Genomic DNA, 16,863 nt, shown 5'->3' with positions numbered 1-16,863 from the left:
AGCCGCAAACATTTTTGGTAAAATACTTCTATCCTGAGACCTGAGAAGCAATGGGATGTGTCAGGACGCTAAATATTTAAACATCCCTATAAGTGGAGCAAATATATGCTGATATTAAATGGCGCCGTCTCAAATGGGTTGCCATTATTTAAATGGTTTGTATATCGCTCGCGAGCGTCACCTGACAACCAGAGAAGGTCGTATATTGGATCCGGAATATTCCTATTACGAAGGATCAGTTTACTTCGAAAATATAACACATCCCGATATCTCTTTTGATCATACGTACAAGGTGAGAAGTAAATAAAGAAACGTGACTTGGTGCCTGGCGATCGAATTACCCTATATATTATCGCTTTCTAATTATGCCAATTGCATATTAAAAATCTTGCGATTTCTCAGTCCAGCTGACCTTCATGTACTTGCTGTGATATTTGAAAACGGCATTCAATGCAATCTCTACGTTACTTATCCCAGTTTGCCTTTAGAGGCATTGGCTGCATCGTCTGAAAGCATCTAAACACGCATTGCTGATTTGAACACCCTGGCATCGTCTCTTCTCATTTCAAATCAAATTTTGTGGAAGAGCGATTGAATATTTCGTGATGCAAAGACCTGCTTAACACTCCCACTACATACCTCGCACTATACTTACTCAAGGGGCTATGATTTCAGACTACTTTGGTTGGGTAAAAAGACAAAATCCTTGCTACATTTCAAATTAGTAACGTCGTTCTTACAGTCGGTCAATTCTGATGTGATTCACTCGTAAAGCTAAGCGTCGATGGAATGATGATATATAATATATGCTGACCCGAAGTACTCCCGACTGCTGAACGGTTGTTTCGGTTCTGAACACATCTATTGCGATATCCTTCAAGGTGATTGCGAAACAGTATAATGATAAATAAAGTTCGCGCTTTATTTGGAACGAATCTCCAGCAAACATTAGACAAATACTGAGTAAAAACTCATTCGGCAAAGACCAATTAAAATGCGTGTAATTGCAAAACCATGTAGGTAGTTTTCAAAGAACTTGATGAGAATGATGGTCAAATTATAAAAAGATTAGTTGCATAAACAGCACAACATAAGGCAAGAGTGATGCTTACAATATTTGACGAGATTCAATATACTTTTCGGATATATGTGCCACCGCCACCGTAATCTATAGTAGGCTGATGAAAGCAAAAGATTAAAGTTTGCGCTACACTATTATACCACACTTCTACTAGTGCTGACGAAGAAGGAAGTCCAAAAGTAAAAGGAAGGCCAAAACGGATCTCGTATTTTCTAACAATATCCGCACATTATGGCTCCTTGCAGTTAGTACGTCAAGCTTGCCCAATGCCTATCTCACCCATTATAACCTATGATAATTATTGCTGTCACAGTCAGCAAACACACCTAGTATGGCTAGTGGTGATCATTAGTGAAGTATAGTTCTACCTTTTCAGAGTACTCAAGTAGATTTCGCCCGCTTACAATATATTTTCTTATATGGTTATGTTTTCATACTACTCCCGATTTTATTGAACATAACTGTTTCACTTTGGGTTCTGAAGGGTATAAAATAGTTTTGTCCTAGTTTGCATGGTTTTTATGAGTGAAGCTGCCATAAAAATCACGTGAAATAGCTTCTATAATAATATAACTATGTGTATATTTGCGAACATTGAACCTATTTGTTGTGACGTTAGTCATTTTCCGTTAATATATTTCAATTTCGAAAGAAACTCCCTCAATGATGAGTATGCGGCATCTTGATCGCACCTACTTTGCAAAACCGCCTAATTGAACAGTCTTCATATCTCTCATTTTCTACTTACACCTGAAATAGTTTTTACATGCCTTGGAAATTCATACTTATACTTTGAATTGAGTAGAAATCCAAGAGATACTTCTACTCTTACTTGAGGAGAAACCAGGGCTGTGGAATCGGAGTCGGAGTTTCGTTAAATTTTCTCCGGTTGGAGTGAGGTGCATTTTCACATGCCTAATTTTTGCTAAATTTGAATAAAAAACGTTGATTCACTTCGTAAAATTATCAACTAAAATACAATAAACATATCATTTTTTGACTATATTCACCGGAATGGTGGAGTCTGAGTCGGAATGCTGTGAAGAAAATACCAGGAGTCGAAGTTGGAGTCGCGGGCGGAGTAGGAGTTGGAGTCAGAGACAGAGTAGGAGTCGGTAAATTGAAATTGTCTGGAGTCAGAGTCGGAGTTGAAGTGGGTCGAAAAATTAACCGACTCCACAGCCCTAATATCAACAATAACTACTCTTCTCAAGTCTGAGTACGAACTGGGTACAGCTGACATAAACAATCGGTAGTACAGGCAGTAGGCAATTAAATTGAGCATTAAATAATCGGTCGATATATGCATAGATTTATGCTCAACGGCCATATACAGGAATAACCGTGCCAACAACAACCACCATACCATAACTGGGTGGAGTCAGTATTATCAACTCATCTTGGCATAATTTAAATCATAGGCTAGTGATGTAAGTATGCACGGCCGCAAAAAATCTCAGCTGGATTCTGATATCCACGGTCTGATAAAACAGGCAATTTAAAATTAGTGATCATCATCATTATTAATGTTATCATTAGTAGCAGTAGTAGTAGCAGTAGTTCAGTCGAACTTTGAGGTATTACCAATATCCTCGTGAACCTGGAATATATAGCATAAACTGATTCGAAGATGAGATAACTGATAAAAAAAATTCTAAATGCGACTTCAATAGCACAAAGCGTGGATCATGTTTTAACTTCAAAAATCAATAAATCAAACCGACGTAGCACATTTACTACGCAACTGAAAGCAAAATCAAATTGTTGCAACCCAAGTGTGAAACTTGTTTATCGTAATAATCGCGGTATTCATAAATCTTGAATTAACTCGCATGACCAGATTCAGGTCGTATGTCGTCGCTTCACGTAACATTGGTCAGGAGGTGAATATAGGATGACAATGAATAGCGCAGTCATTATTATATAAATCACAAATATATGAATTGAAATCATTGAGGTAACACGCATGAATCGCATCATTGCGGAATAGGGGCAAATACAGATTGGTGCTAACGTTGCAAAGTATGTTCGATAAATACAATAAAATGCTCAAATATAAGCATCGCAATATAATATTACCCACCGTTGGTATTCGAACAAGAGTATACTATTTACGGTACAGAATACATATGTGATATATACAAAGTCATAAGGTCATATTTACACTAAACTTTCTTTCGGCAGCTTCCGGGTGGGCAGATCAACGCGTCACTTTGTCTTCGGAACATTCTTACATTCTATAATGCTACAGTAAGTTCCGCAGCTGTGCGGATTCGCTACGCAGTAACATCCACAGGTGCAGACTCGCTGTTGAGGTTGGTTAAGACTGCCAGTTGAAAATGGAATTCTTCCAGTCTTTCGAGCATATGCGTCTCGAACAGTACCTGCAAACTAATAATAATCGGTTTAGTTGCACTATAACACATGTGGATTGTTGGGACCAGAGTTCATGGACAATGGACATTTCGGAATAGGTAATATTTGCGCTCTCGGTGAGCATTATTGGTACGAAAAATCCCCAATTGTGAGGACATAAACGTCATATTGAATCTACCAAAGCGTGATGTAAGATGCCATCTCGTTTCAGGCAGGAATCATATTTGAGACACGCGACTGGGTTTCCTCTCGCATGTTGTTTGGGCCCTAACTACCGGTCGCGAGGTTTCCCTATAGTATTCTTATTGCCACCAAATTATTATTTTCACAGTATGCATGAAACAGCTCAACTTTTATCCGCGTTATCGGTGTCTTACAAAAAGCCTAGAGGTGGGCCGTGCTATAAGTCGGCAGTTACGGAAAATATCAAGAATATCGGCCTGGTGTACATGACCATAGTAGTCGACAAACACCATGAACACCCCAAAAAACAACAACAAGCTCAACTTTTCCGGCGAGTGAAAACTATTTGACTGGCGTAGGTGATATGACGCTCGCAAACAAGAACAGAAATGACGCCACCGAAATAAAATTGCAGTCAATAGCCATATCAGAAATTCTAGGTGTGACAAATGCGTAAACCTCCCTGACGTAACTATACAATATAAATTGAATTTGAATATTAACGCAATCCTTCGTTAAGCAACTGCGCTAGAGATGTGTACTGTGCACGAGTGCAATGCACGTGGCATGCATTCTCCGATTCTCGATACGCACTTCATCACTAACTTGAGCGATGTACTGAAACCATCGCCGTTCACCCAATATACACCGGCAGTCACATCACAGCGAATTAAAATACACCTATTAACCCAGCGGCGGGCAACTTCTGTAGTCACATATGCCATATGTTCAAGTTCACTGGGGGTAACGGTTTTTAAAATGTCACAAAGTCACGCCACGCCCAATGATCTGGTTTTTCGTTGGGAGAGTTTAAGTACACTCTCCGTAGATTCATTGGTCGGTAGTAATATTGAAGAAGAAATTTGACCATTTACAATGGAATCGGAAATATACTGTCTCATTGAACAGATTGCACGAAAAAATATGCAATTGTTTTTTTATACGCAGCTCAGTCTGCCGCAAACTTATCTTGGTTATCTTGGCGTGTGAAAATATTCCTTGAATATACTAGAACACAAGTAATGAATTGTTTCATTTGTGCAGACAGTTGCGTGCGCTCTATTGCCCCATATATTGCTACTTTAGATGTTGTTTACATCTGATACGGCTTAAAAAGCATATAAGACAATATAGCATGTTCTATGCAAAATCTTGCTTTGAAAAGATAGCTTTTTAAATTCATTACGATTTTGAATGACAACCCCAGTTACATGCGCATCCGTACGGACACTATAGCGAAAGACGAAACCGAGAATCGCCGTTAGGCAACATGGATATTGGACAGGTGCCTCATGATTTATAGGGCGCCAAGGATGTTTGACAGGCAAGGATAGTTGTTAAGAAGTATTTGCCCTTATTATTTTCAGGGCATAATATTCCGATTCAAATCACAAGGATTCTGGATACAACGTATATTTCATACTTCATTATAGCGAAAATGCGGATTTATCGCCATTGGAAATTTTCTTGCATATACAGTCACTGATCACTCCCTGTGTTCCCAATTTCCAACTGATATCTGATTTTATTATGATTCACCAGAGTTGTCAGAGCCAAGCAACATCTTTCATGAGAACAAAATAACCATAGAAGGCAAACTTGAGTTGTGGGATATGAGAATTGCTCGGCATTAGAGCGTGCGACACATTGAAAAACGAAAGTTGGACATGTCGATCGATTTGAATCTAGTGCTTCAGCACTTATATAGGTAAATAAATTTCTACGGGAACTGAAAAAGTGTACATAGACACGCAACCTTAAACCCTTGTGATCTTATGATTAAGTAACGTATTTGGCGCGCGCAAAATCCACATAAGTTAGATATTGGTGATTGAATTGATTCCATTGAATATGACATGGAAGAGCAACCCAATTTAACTGGAATTTGAATTAATTTCAGAAATTCAAGAATATTGTCAGTAACGAGAATTTCATATATTTCTTAGGTCTATTCCAATTTTATGTAATAAAGACAGCTGTCTCACATTCGTGTGTAAAGCCTATCGTGACATAGTTACGTATCCGTGATTACTTATTACGATACGGATGGTATGAACCCCTGAAAGGTTCTGGTTCGTGTGAACACGAAACTTTTTGAAAGGCTCTGTGTGAACGTCACGTATAGCTAATTCTAAGCCTACATTTCAGTAAAGTAATATATGAATACGATGCCTAGCGACGACTCAAGACACATTTTACCACAATGCTGAAGTACGTGCTGAATTCTTAAACATCACCAAATGTATCATCTGGAACAATCAAATGCTACAATAATCCCATAAAATCTTTGTCTACCGTCGCTTTGCCAACAATTTTGTCAGGGACTTGCAATAGCACATATTTGATTTTTATGAGACAAACATATCTAATCAAGATGGAACCAGTACCCATTCTATATTCTTAACGGGCAACGATGTATTCTTTTTATTAATTTCATTGATTGATTGAGTTAGCACAATTCTCTGACTACCAACGTGCAGTGCACATGGTTCTTGATTTTGTGTGATTGCGGGCCTAACTCACAGCATAGAGTCACTAAATATTGACAAACGGAAAGCTAACTATTTCGCTCAAACTTTTGTAACAAAACAAGTAAACGTTTTGAAATTGGCAAGGTGCATTTTCGTTAACTGTTGATTCGCTTTATGCTGCCAGCGCCATGCACAGAGTGATCCGAAGATGAAATGCAAAGAACTTCCATCAAAGATGTTATAATTATGAGAAAAACAGAACTACATGAAAAAGTTTCACAGTGCAGACGGGGCCCCGATGCAGAAGCTACCAAGGTTCGTTTGTGAACGCGAACCTCTAGATTTCTGAGTTACACACACAGAACGCGAACGTGAACCTCACGTTCACACCGCATCCCTACTCATTGCTGTCAACGGCGTTATTTCGACTGACGACGTGTCAGCTTTAGTGCGTACAACTAGTTACGATAACCTACACGTCTCACTTACATTTTCGTTGACCTCTCGTCGCAAAATATCTGCAATGGTGGAGTTTTTTGATGTAAGGGCAGTATTGGGTTTTACATTTCGCGAAAACACGGTCGACCATGCTTGAAGCTGTATTGAAAAGATGAGACGATTAATATTGTAGCATCGCATGAAATTCCGAGAAGAGTAAACGTGCACACGGAGTGTTGAGTTTCCAACGAGAAACGGACCAAGCGAAAGCTAGTTATTGACATTGGCTAAAGCTGAAATGTTGTATGCAAGTTACAGAGCCAAAATAATATAATGAAAATATCGATGGCCGCACTGCTACACAACTACTGAATCAATAGGTCCCAACCTACAAAGTCATTTGGTTTATTTCTATCCACAATTATTATTAAAGTATGTTAGCTGTGGTAAAAATAATCAGTCCACATATCCCAGTTTATTTAGTGTGGTGAGTTAGAGTTCAGTGCAACTGCTCTATGACCTGTGTTGTTGCCGTGACCCAAAATCACATCTGGGAAACCTGAATATGGATTTCACAGTAATTACTAGGGAGGGCGTGAACGTGAGGTTCAAGTTCGCGTTCTGTGTGTGAACCTCAGAAATTTAGAGGTCCACGTTCACGAACGAACCTTGGTCGGTTTTGCACTGTAAACCTTTTTCATATATTACATTTTTTCACGTCATTATAACATCTTTGATTTTAATTTATTGCATTTCAACTGTGGGCCACTCTATGCATGTCGCTGGCAGCATTAAAAAAATCAACACTAAACGAGCATGCACCTCGACAATCTCAAAAATTTTACTTGCTTTGTTACAAAAGTTTGCTCGAACTATCCAGCTTTCTGTTTGTGAATATTAGGTGAGTCTCTGCTATGTGAGCTTGACCCGCAATCACACAACATCAAGAGCGGAATACGCTACATGTAGCCAGTCGGGAAATGATGCTTAGTCAACCAATCAATGAAATTGATATCGTTGTCTAATGTAAAAAATCTAGCAGGCGTACGGGGTCCATCTTGATTTGGTGTTTATTGTATCATAAAAACCCAATCTGTGCGATTAGCAGTGTTGGGATCAAGTCACTACCTTCGAGTCACGAGTCATTTCGAGTCATTGCACATTTTGACTCGAGTCAAGTCAAGTCAATCTATTTTCAAAGGTGACTCGAGTCAAGTCAAGTCACTCGATTTTTGGAAGTGACTCGAGTCAAGTCGAGTCAAGTCAAGTCAAGTCACGAGTCAAGTCACATTTCAAGTCAAGTTGGCTTTTCGCAGTATGAGACATGATTACATCATTGCAATTTGCCAGCTGTCTGAACTACAGATTGAGTGGTCATTGACTCCGAACCGATGAACGAATATAGAGTTAAATATAAACGCAAGAAGGCGCTGCATCGCTCACATATACGTAGAAATGTTGAACTGCGTAATTGCATAGCCTCAGTTTATAGTTACCAGCCAAAATAGAGAATAGAGAAACAAATTGATTAGTTGCAATACATTACCCATTTACAAAAAGACATGATAAAATTCGAGCCTGCGCCAATGGTAGAGCTTCAGAATTATATAAACTATATTCGAATTCAATTTGTTTGGTTAAGGTAAGAACAGAGAACAGAAATAAACATTTCGCTATACTTTACTACCAGAGTTACGACAACTTAAGCTGTAAGCTTCGATCACTACGTTCGCGGTCAATTTATTTGTGAGAGAACAATCGAGGTTCAGTGAAACACATGATCATTGAATGATTGGTCGCTCTCACGAGTTACACCAGCGTTTCGCGAACAATCCGAACATATGCATGATACAGTGATTTTTATCGACATCGATTACTTGATGACTTGAAATTGACTCGTGAATTTTGCTCCGAGTCACGAGTCAATCCACATTTCTGATACGCCGAGTCAAGTCAAGTCAAGTCATTTTAGCGAAGTGACTCGAGTCAAGTCAAGTCATGCGAAAAATGTGACTCGAGTCTGACTCGAGTCAAGTCATGACTCGAGTCATCCCAACACTGGCGATTAGCGTGTTGGGCACTGCTGTATAACTTGTTAATGGGGTAATATCGGTAGCAAGTATTGAAACCCGTTTTACACTCTGCTCAATATCAACGTAGCAATACTCATACGTCGAATACATAGTCCGGTCTGGCCTGGACCGTTAAGGCGTAAGCTTAAATTTCCTTGCAAGTCCTCGTCGAAATTGTTGACAAAGTTTTTGATTTCATGGCATCATTGTATCATTTGATCGCCTCATGCAGTTGATACATTTGGCTATGTTTAAAAAGTCAGTATGTACTTCAGTATTGTGGCGTAATGTGGTCTGAGTCGTCGCTAGGTATCGTGTACAATGTACATCAATATATCACTTCATTGAAATGTAGGGTTGGAATTAGCAATATGACGTCACGTAACGTCATGAGGTTCACGTTCTCGTTCACACAGAACCTTTCAAAAAGGTTCGCGTTCACACGAACTTGAACCTTTTAGAGGGTCACACCACCCCTAGTAATTACCCAAATTTCGAGATTGCATGTTTGTCTCCAAATCTTCTGCATTCCTGACTACGTAACGCCAGACTTACACCGGATCACAAGTAAAGGAACCGGAGCGCAGGATCCGAAGGTTTATAGAGCAACTGTTTTGGTGGTCTATAACTGAAATCAATCGTCCAATCATTGTATTTACACTAATTACATTGCTTGTGAATAAAGATATACTCCAGAATTGAGGCCGTAATGTTTCATAAAAATATTGATTTTGTACACTGTACATTGTATAATTAGTGTACTGTACCATGTGCAATTGTGCATACTTCATAATGAAGCAACCCACAGAAAACAAAGGTATCGATTTGCGGGTAATGTATGGGCACCAGTTGACTGGCTCCGTCCGCAAGCGTTGGCAATATTTGTGAATCCGGTCCTTGGCCCATATTGAGTTTGACATGCCTGTCTCCGGGCTTTGCTAAAACGGCCACACAATTGCGACACAAGCCTTCACGACACAAGAATTATCGCATTACGTCATTCTGTGCTAGAAATAAAAAGCGATAGTGATCGATCGCGTAAAGTCAGTTTCATATCTAGATATATTACCGCGATAAAATAATACTATGCTGAGGGCCGAACATCTTATATTAGCATGAATATAGCCGCAAGATATATGTATTATCTTGCATGTATCAGTGAGGAGTGGTGATTCATCTCGACAAATCGTCTAATGGGAGTAATACCGTGTGCAGCATGGTACGAATTTTCACGATGCGTCACGCCGGACGCAGGTTTGGAAACTACGATTTACCCAGCGCGTAGTATTATAATGTGAAGGTGGAATTCCCTAATCACCTACTATTATCTAGACGCGGTATCTCGCTAATTTCCAATCATTTTGATTGGTAAATATCCGTTGCCCAGTAACTGACTAAATGAAATTTTATTAAAGTCACTAACTTGGAAGGGAATTTGTACTTTAAAAGATTTAACCTTTTCATCTTCAAGTTGCATACCGTAAAAAAGTGTTTTAACGATAAAATTGCCTACTAACTGTTTCCTAACGTCGACTGCAACCATCATTGCAAGTTCGAGGCAACATATTGTATTTCTCATGCGACATACGATCATCACATTCCTTCGCGAAGCAGAAGAGGGTCGCAAAGCTGTTGTTGTGTACGCGCTGCATTGCCTCAGCATTACACGTATTCGTAGCGATCACTTGTGGCCATTGAATTGTTATTAGTGCGAATGATTTCGGGTTATACAATGACATATCGTGGCATCTGAAAATTCACAGCCCGCGGTTCGTGTGAATAGTTTCAGCTCTACGAGGATATTCTTGGTGACATGTGAGTCATCTTGCGTAAATTTGCGGTTTACTGTCGAAGCACGGCACGCGAATAGTCGTTTTAATTAATATGTTAATCAAAATTGTTTGGAAAGGTAAAGTTTTAAAGGTCCAGTATAAATAAAATCGAATGCCAAGTGCCAAGTATTATACTGCGTGCACCACTCAGGACGCCCTAATTTAGTGTTTTTCGAAGGACGAGGCGTCGGAAAAAATAAACTGACGCAGTCATTCCGAACAACAGAACTTCCAAGGCAGATACTGTTAATTTCGCGATTTTATATTAAGCCATTGCCAAAATTACTAATATAATAGGGTTACCGTATTTTGGAAATCTGAAAAGAGGACACTTTTTCAAAATTTGCAGACTTGCAATACCGTGGGTAAATTTTTTCCACTTTGTGGTCGGTTGACTGAAAAAAGGTCAGCTTTCCGGCTCAACTCCCGAAATTGCCGCCGGAGCGTTCTTCAGCGTTTATTTGTTTGTGGTATTCATGGTGTTTGTCGACTACTATGGTCATTTACACCAGGCCGATATTGCTCATTATTTTCCGTGACTGTCGACTTATAGCAATGTTGATTTACTGTATATCACTCGAATTTTACCGAAGACATTTTGGCGTCCTCCGTGGACACTTTCTAAAAAGTCAAAAATGCGGACAAATCCTTTTAAAAGAGGAAGTATGGTAACCCTATGATATGTATTACTTTGACGTAGACTGTTACGGAGTCCAAACCGCAACGTGCCTCAAAAACGGAGCTCGTGTATATCAATTCTTCATCAAAGGAACAATAACGGTTGGACGGGACTCGGTATTGTATTTCCAGGGTATTGAGACTGTGTCTTCATCGACAGCCGGCATCAGACTACTAATCGCATGTTAATCGTGGTGCAAAAACTCGAGTAGGATTTAGCGCCAGGATTATCCCGAGTCATTTGTTGAAACTATTAATCCAGTGAAGTAGGTTGTTTAATTTTACTGTCTGAGCGCGGAGATCATGAAGTTGAGTTGATTTAAGGATCGATTATCGTGTATCATCCAGACTGAGCAACCCATGATTAAAAAGATACTGTGCTCTTAATATTACGTTAAATCGAATTAAATTAGGAAGTATATGAAAAAACATTTTGGCAACAGCCATTTCACATACGAGTTATTCGAAAGCAGCACTTAGCTGAGCATCTGATAATTTCGGCAAATTTCATGTGAAAGTAAAAGTGTAGTTTCGCAGCCATTCGTCGTTAAATACTCGACTTTCATTGTTTACCTTTCATATTTTAGTGAGACGTTACGGATTATTAGAATATACTTATGTTACTTTGCAACATCGTGTAAGTATTCATAGTATTTCGAGTATACGTTGGTCATTTTTCATCAGATAAAGAATCCCATTCAACTTGGACAACTAACTGACTGACTCCAATATCCTACATCACGTTATCGATTTTGCAACTCCATCAGGACGACGCATATAATTATTGAAAATTAACTGACGCCAACTACCATGCATATCCTATACTAAATTATTTAATTGGCTTGTGTTATTAATGAAATGTATTGGCGTGCGGTGCAAAAGACCAACGCTGTTATAAGCACCATAACATGATTTTATTAATAAATAATAGTAAAAATAAACTCATGTCATTTTCATTTTAGAAATTTCATTTCAGGTTTTTGCAAGACACCGGTTATGCTGGTTGGATGACAAAGAGGAGCTTGGAAAAGCATCCAACACTTGCATTGGAATTCTGCGGGTGACCGCTGTCCTAACTACTCTATCTTGCTATATGATTTGCAATGTAGCATAACTCTTAGATATTCCTATTGTTGAGCACAGTCGCTGCCGGTATAGGTACTCGAAGACAATCGTTAAGGTCATTATCGGAAAATGTCCACATATGAATAGTACGGAGTAGGCTATATGCACTATACAGATTATCCAGGGTTGTAGAATCCTGAGATTAATAAATTAACTCAACTTTACGCGCTTCGATCAACCGGTTTCCTTAATCCTAAGTTGTCAAATCCTGATTAACACGTTAATCGGTCCTTAAATCAATCCAACCTTTTAATCTTCGTCCTTAGAGTTTCTATAATTCGATTACTGATAGCAATATTACATGGTCCGGCATCTTGTGCTACTACCTAAATGCGTTAGGTACCATCCAAGGTCACGACTTTCCAGTGATTATGAATGCTATGCAGTCTTGACGTTCGATCTGGCAAAGACTTGAACTACTTCGACAATGATTGAGGAAATATCGAGAGTTTGCTTTATGTTGATAGAGGCAATGATCTAACAAATTTCCTTTGTGGAAACCATTACGCGGTCCCCCGCCGTTCATGAATTGATCAAAGGATAAAAGCGTTTGCTCATCGAGCACAAACGAAGCCCGAACAATGTTTTATCTGCAGAGCACAAACTGAATATATAAACATATATGTACTGCCTACAGTCGTTGTAAAAAATCTGGAAAAGTTACTCACCAGAAAAAGCGGATCCAGTATCAACGAAAAGGTGAAGTATGATCCCAAACGCTAGGAATATTGAAAATATTTTGGTCATCGCTAATTGTTTAGATTACTTCCAGTGACGAATTCAGTAGTCGGAGATAATATATTATTAGCTGTCGTGTTACGGCACAATTCTAATGAAGGTATAGTTCAGAATTAGTATATTTCGTCGCCGCCGCCAAGCTTACTGGTAAGTCAAACTAAATCAATGTCACTATTATCACTCAAAATCACCAAAATAGACAGAGAACTCAATCTGGTGTTTATCACAACAATGGTCTGTAAATGCCGATTTTAGGCACAATCCTGCTATATGAGGAGGAACCAAATTGTAACTGATCCTGTGCACTAAAATGCTGGTTTCCTCAACCTTTACATAATACACACACACACTGTCTATTGAATGAAACTGTCATTATCACTCTATTAATACCTAGCGTTACCGAAATAGCCATGTTTCTCTGAGGAATACTATGTGAATGGTGCAGTAGCTTCATAAAAGCCTCAAGGCGGGGCCTACGATGCTCGGGACGAAAATATGATTGAGAAAGTTTAAATACATACAGAGAAAGATAGAGCGCGCACATGCTTACAGAGAAACCGCTGTAGCGTTTTCATCGATCGCACTATTATAACGTTCCTCATTTTCCATTATTTGAGGCCACCAACGTTTGATAGTGAAAATTTAGTCCGCAGAGTAAAATGATTGGGAAGAACAGCACTACAGAAATATAGCGAAATCGTATTATTTTGCACAGCTTGAATATTGACTTTTAAAAATTAAACATAAAGGACAAAAATCTCTAACTTTCCATGTATTTGCGTTCGGCCAGTCAGCATTCGATCCGTTTAATGGGTGTATCGGCATTTAGAGAGAGTTTATGGAACACGATGATGAAAAATCTCTAACACATTTCGCCACGCAGCAAGCTTGGCTCGTTACGCTCTACACGGCTCCACTGTAGCATTTTCAGGAAAGCAGAAATTACATTTTATTTAAAATAAGAGGGTAGAAACACTTCAGAAATTATATGAGAATTAGATTACCGGCTTTACTTCTAATTATTCTGATTAGACATCTTTAACTATCTAGTTGTTCCGGGCTGATTATTATATTAAATTCGAATATTCATTCCATTAGCCTTGGAATGGAATAAAATAACTATAAATGATGGAGTCCATTAACTTGGGTTTCATCACGAACCTATTCCAGTCTTCATTTCAAGGCTCTGGAATTCATGTCACACTTCCCATCACAACAACTTATAATTCAATTATAGTGCGATCAAAACAAAATATGACATACCGGAAAAGAGAGTGTCAAAATAGCGCGGCATTCGAGATAGATTGCGAGGTCACTTGTAAGATAGCCTTATTAAACATTTTATTAAAATAATAACAACAGGGAAATGTAAATATATCGAATTACATTATCAATATAAAACATAATCATAATAAAAAATATATGAATATTATATTAAGCTTTGAATTTTAATATATTTACATATTGAATATCTTAATAAAATGTATATTAAAGTTATGCACTCCAAAAAGTCTCTATAAGAGATAGCTTTCAATCGTATATATAATGCCGATTTTATGCAGGTATTACGCTATATTCAAACTATATGCGATGAGCGTTCTGGCACTCTATACCGCAACAAGTTGTACTTCTATACCGCCAATATTTACATTAAATTCTCTGATCACTACAGTTTGAGCTAATCTTGCTTTTTTCTTTCAATCTCCCCCCATCCATCCAGTTGAAAATGATACGATAAACGTGTCTCAATTAAGATATCGAAAGATATGCTAACGGATAGAAAGGAGAGTGTAAGGTATCCTGACCGCTGCAGACCGATATTTCGTGTTCAACGGCCATAAACTAGAACCTTCGCCTACCTTTGTCATATGAGTAGCAGCAAGTGCTGGCATAGATCTATTTTCTACTCGATAAAGTACACAGCAAGGCATTTTTTCATCTCTAGCATTGCCTTGTCCGACGAGTTTACAGTCTCAGCACCCTATGATTTGGACACTCCGAAACTGACGATCATATAACTGATGATGCAACACTGCACAACATATTCACTATGTCATATCCATGGTGGCATAGTATGACGATTATTCATCCGAAACCGGCACGCGATATCTTATCATCCCTGTCTTAAAAACTGTAAATCAATGATTCGCCGAATCAGCTGCGGAATATTGAGCACAAGCTGTACGGCGGTTTCTTCGAAATGAATTTTAATGGTGGATCATCACTTGTATTTCAAATGTATCGAAATATTTCCGAGTTATAGTAATTTGAAATCTGTTTCTTCCATCTCTGCTTGTTAAAAAGGCCATCTCAGATTCTGCTCCGTAAATCAATTCACATTGAGCTAACGCGCCAATCTCCTTGTCACGTAACACCATTGTTTTGCTACGACTCACGCGTTGCGTGAGTGGAGTGGACCCGCTGATCTGTCTGCATACGTTAGATCAGTGGTTCTTAACCTTTTTTCCTCCAGCGCCCCCTTTCAAAAATAATCGTGCTCCAGCGCCCCCCAACTTCATAATGTAAGGAATGTAATAAAGACAATGAATAAGAGGGAGGGCACCTCGTCAACCCCCTAAAAACGAATGCCTTGTGCACCCATAGCGTGATAAACCGAACTTCTGAGGGCTTCACCCCCACGAACCCCATATCGCGATTTCGATGGTCAGCAAAGTTTGTGTGGCCTGGTCGCCCTAGGTACCAAATTTATTTTATAATGCATCAATGAATAAGTGGTAATTACATATATAAGTCGCTATAAACTTTTTATCCTCTCAGCCCACGTAATCAGATTTACCAGTAGCACTGAGTGAGCTGTTGTATAGGAAAATAAAGGGGACTTAATTAATAATTAAACATATTCGGGCGTGTCCGCAGGTACAATTATTCGTTACCAGGGCCGTAAGAGGACTTCGTCAGCCCCCCCCCCCCCAACCAAACAAAAAACGTTGGTCCTGGGCCCCCATCGGTTGATAAACCAAGCTTCCGGGGGACTTCACTCCCAGACCCCGATTAGGCTGTCCTCTATTTGCTGATAGCCTATTAGGTATCTACATTATGTGTCCCTTTACTGAGGCAGCTATTGTTGCCTAGTCGCGCGAAGCGCGAAAAATTTCACTAATTAATGTTTGAATTGGTCAATATCATCGAGAATTGCATGTAAATTGAGATTAATTTTTATCCTCTCTCCGCTCACGTAAACACATTGACCGGTAGAGCTGAGTGCGGTGCAATGTTCCCTCTAAGCTGCGCACCTGCGCAGTGCTGACACGGTCTCTGCGCACAGAAAATCCAAGTTGCGCACAACAACTCCGAAGTTATCACCTTTTTTTAGTCGTTACGCACTGTTGTCCAGGGGTCAGCGCAGTGAGTTGTCGAGTGTGCGCAGACTTAACAAAACTTAAAGCAAACATTGTGAGGTTTCTTGGAAACTGTAGGGCCTGTTACTAATAATTAGACATATTCGGGCGGGCGAACCCGTTGGTATGACTTCGTTGCATGATGTTATTTCGTGACACCTGTCTGCAATATCAAAAAATATAGAATCGCTCAACGGGGATATGGCCCAACAGGAATATCCCTGTCGCCCAATCGCACTAAACTAAAAGACGCGCACGATTTCAGATTGGTATTTCTTCACTGACATAAAATTTTTCCCTGCCAGCTGGAATTCGTCTTCTGGGGTTCAGATTGCCAAGACAGGAACATTTGGTGTCAGTTAGTTAGGCGCCCATGGACAATTAAACCTATATGTATTTTGAAGGCAATATGTAACGAAGTTTTCGGTGTTAATTTGCTGTGAATACTCATTAAGGATATGTCCTATCACCACATCATCTACTGCGAAGCCATTTTTCTCCAGCGCCCCC

At 39.2% G+C, this 16,863-nt stretch overlaps 1 protein-coding gene and 1 long non-coding RNA gene across 2 annotated transcripts in view; one reads left to right on the top strand and one right to left on the bottom strand.

Moving 5' to 3' along the window:
* Window positions 1-16,863, top strand: part of LOC145439843 (membrane progestin receptor gamma-like) — a 406,242-nt gene that overhangs the window by 360,957 nt on the left and 28,422 nt on the right. The window lies entirely within an intron of this gene.
* LOC145439316 (uncharacterized) lies at window positions 899-15,293 on the bottom strand. Its single transcript, XR_013915140.1, has 3 exons — window positions 12,925-15,293; window positions 6,601-6,708; window positions 899-3,472 (listed from the first exon to the last, which is right to left on the bottom strand). It is a non-coding gene; the product is annotated as an uncharacterized LOC145439316 (long non-coding RNA).

Source organism: Botryllus schlosseri, chromosome 5 (genome assembly GCF_051294905.1).
Source record: "Botryllus schlosseri isolate E-star chromosome 5, Bs_hap1, whole genome shotgun sequence".
NCBI lineage: Eukaryota > Metazoa > Chordata > Ascidiacea > Stolidobranchia > Styelidae > Botryllus > Botryllus schlosseri.
This window is presented reverse-complemented; position numbering and strand designations above follow the sequence as displayed.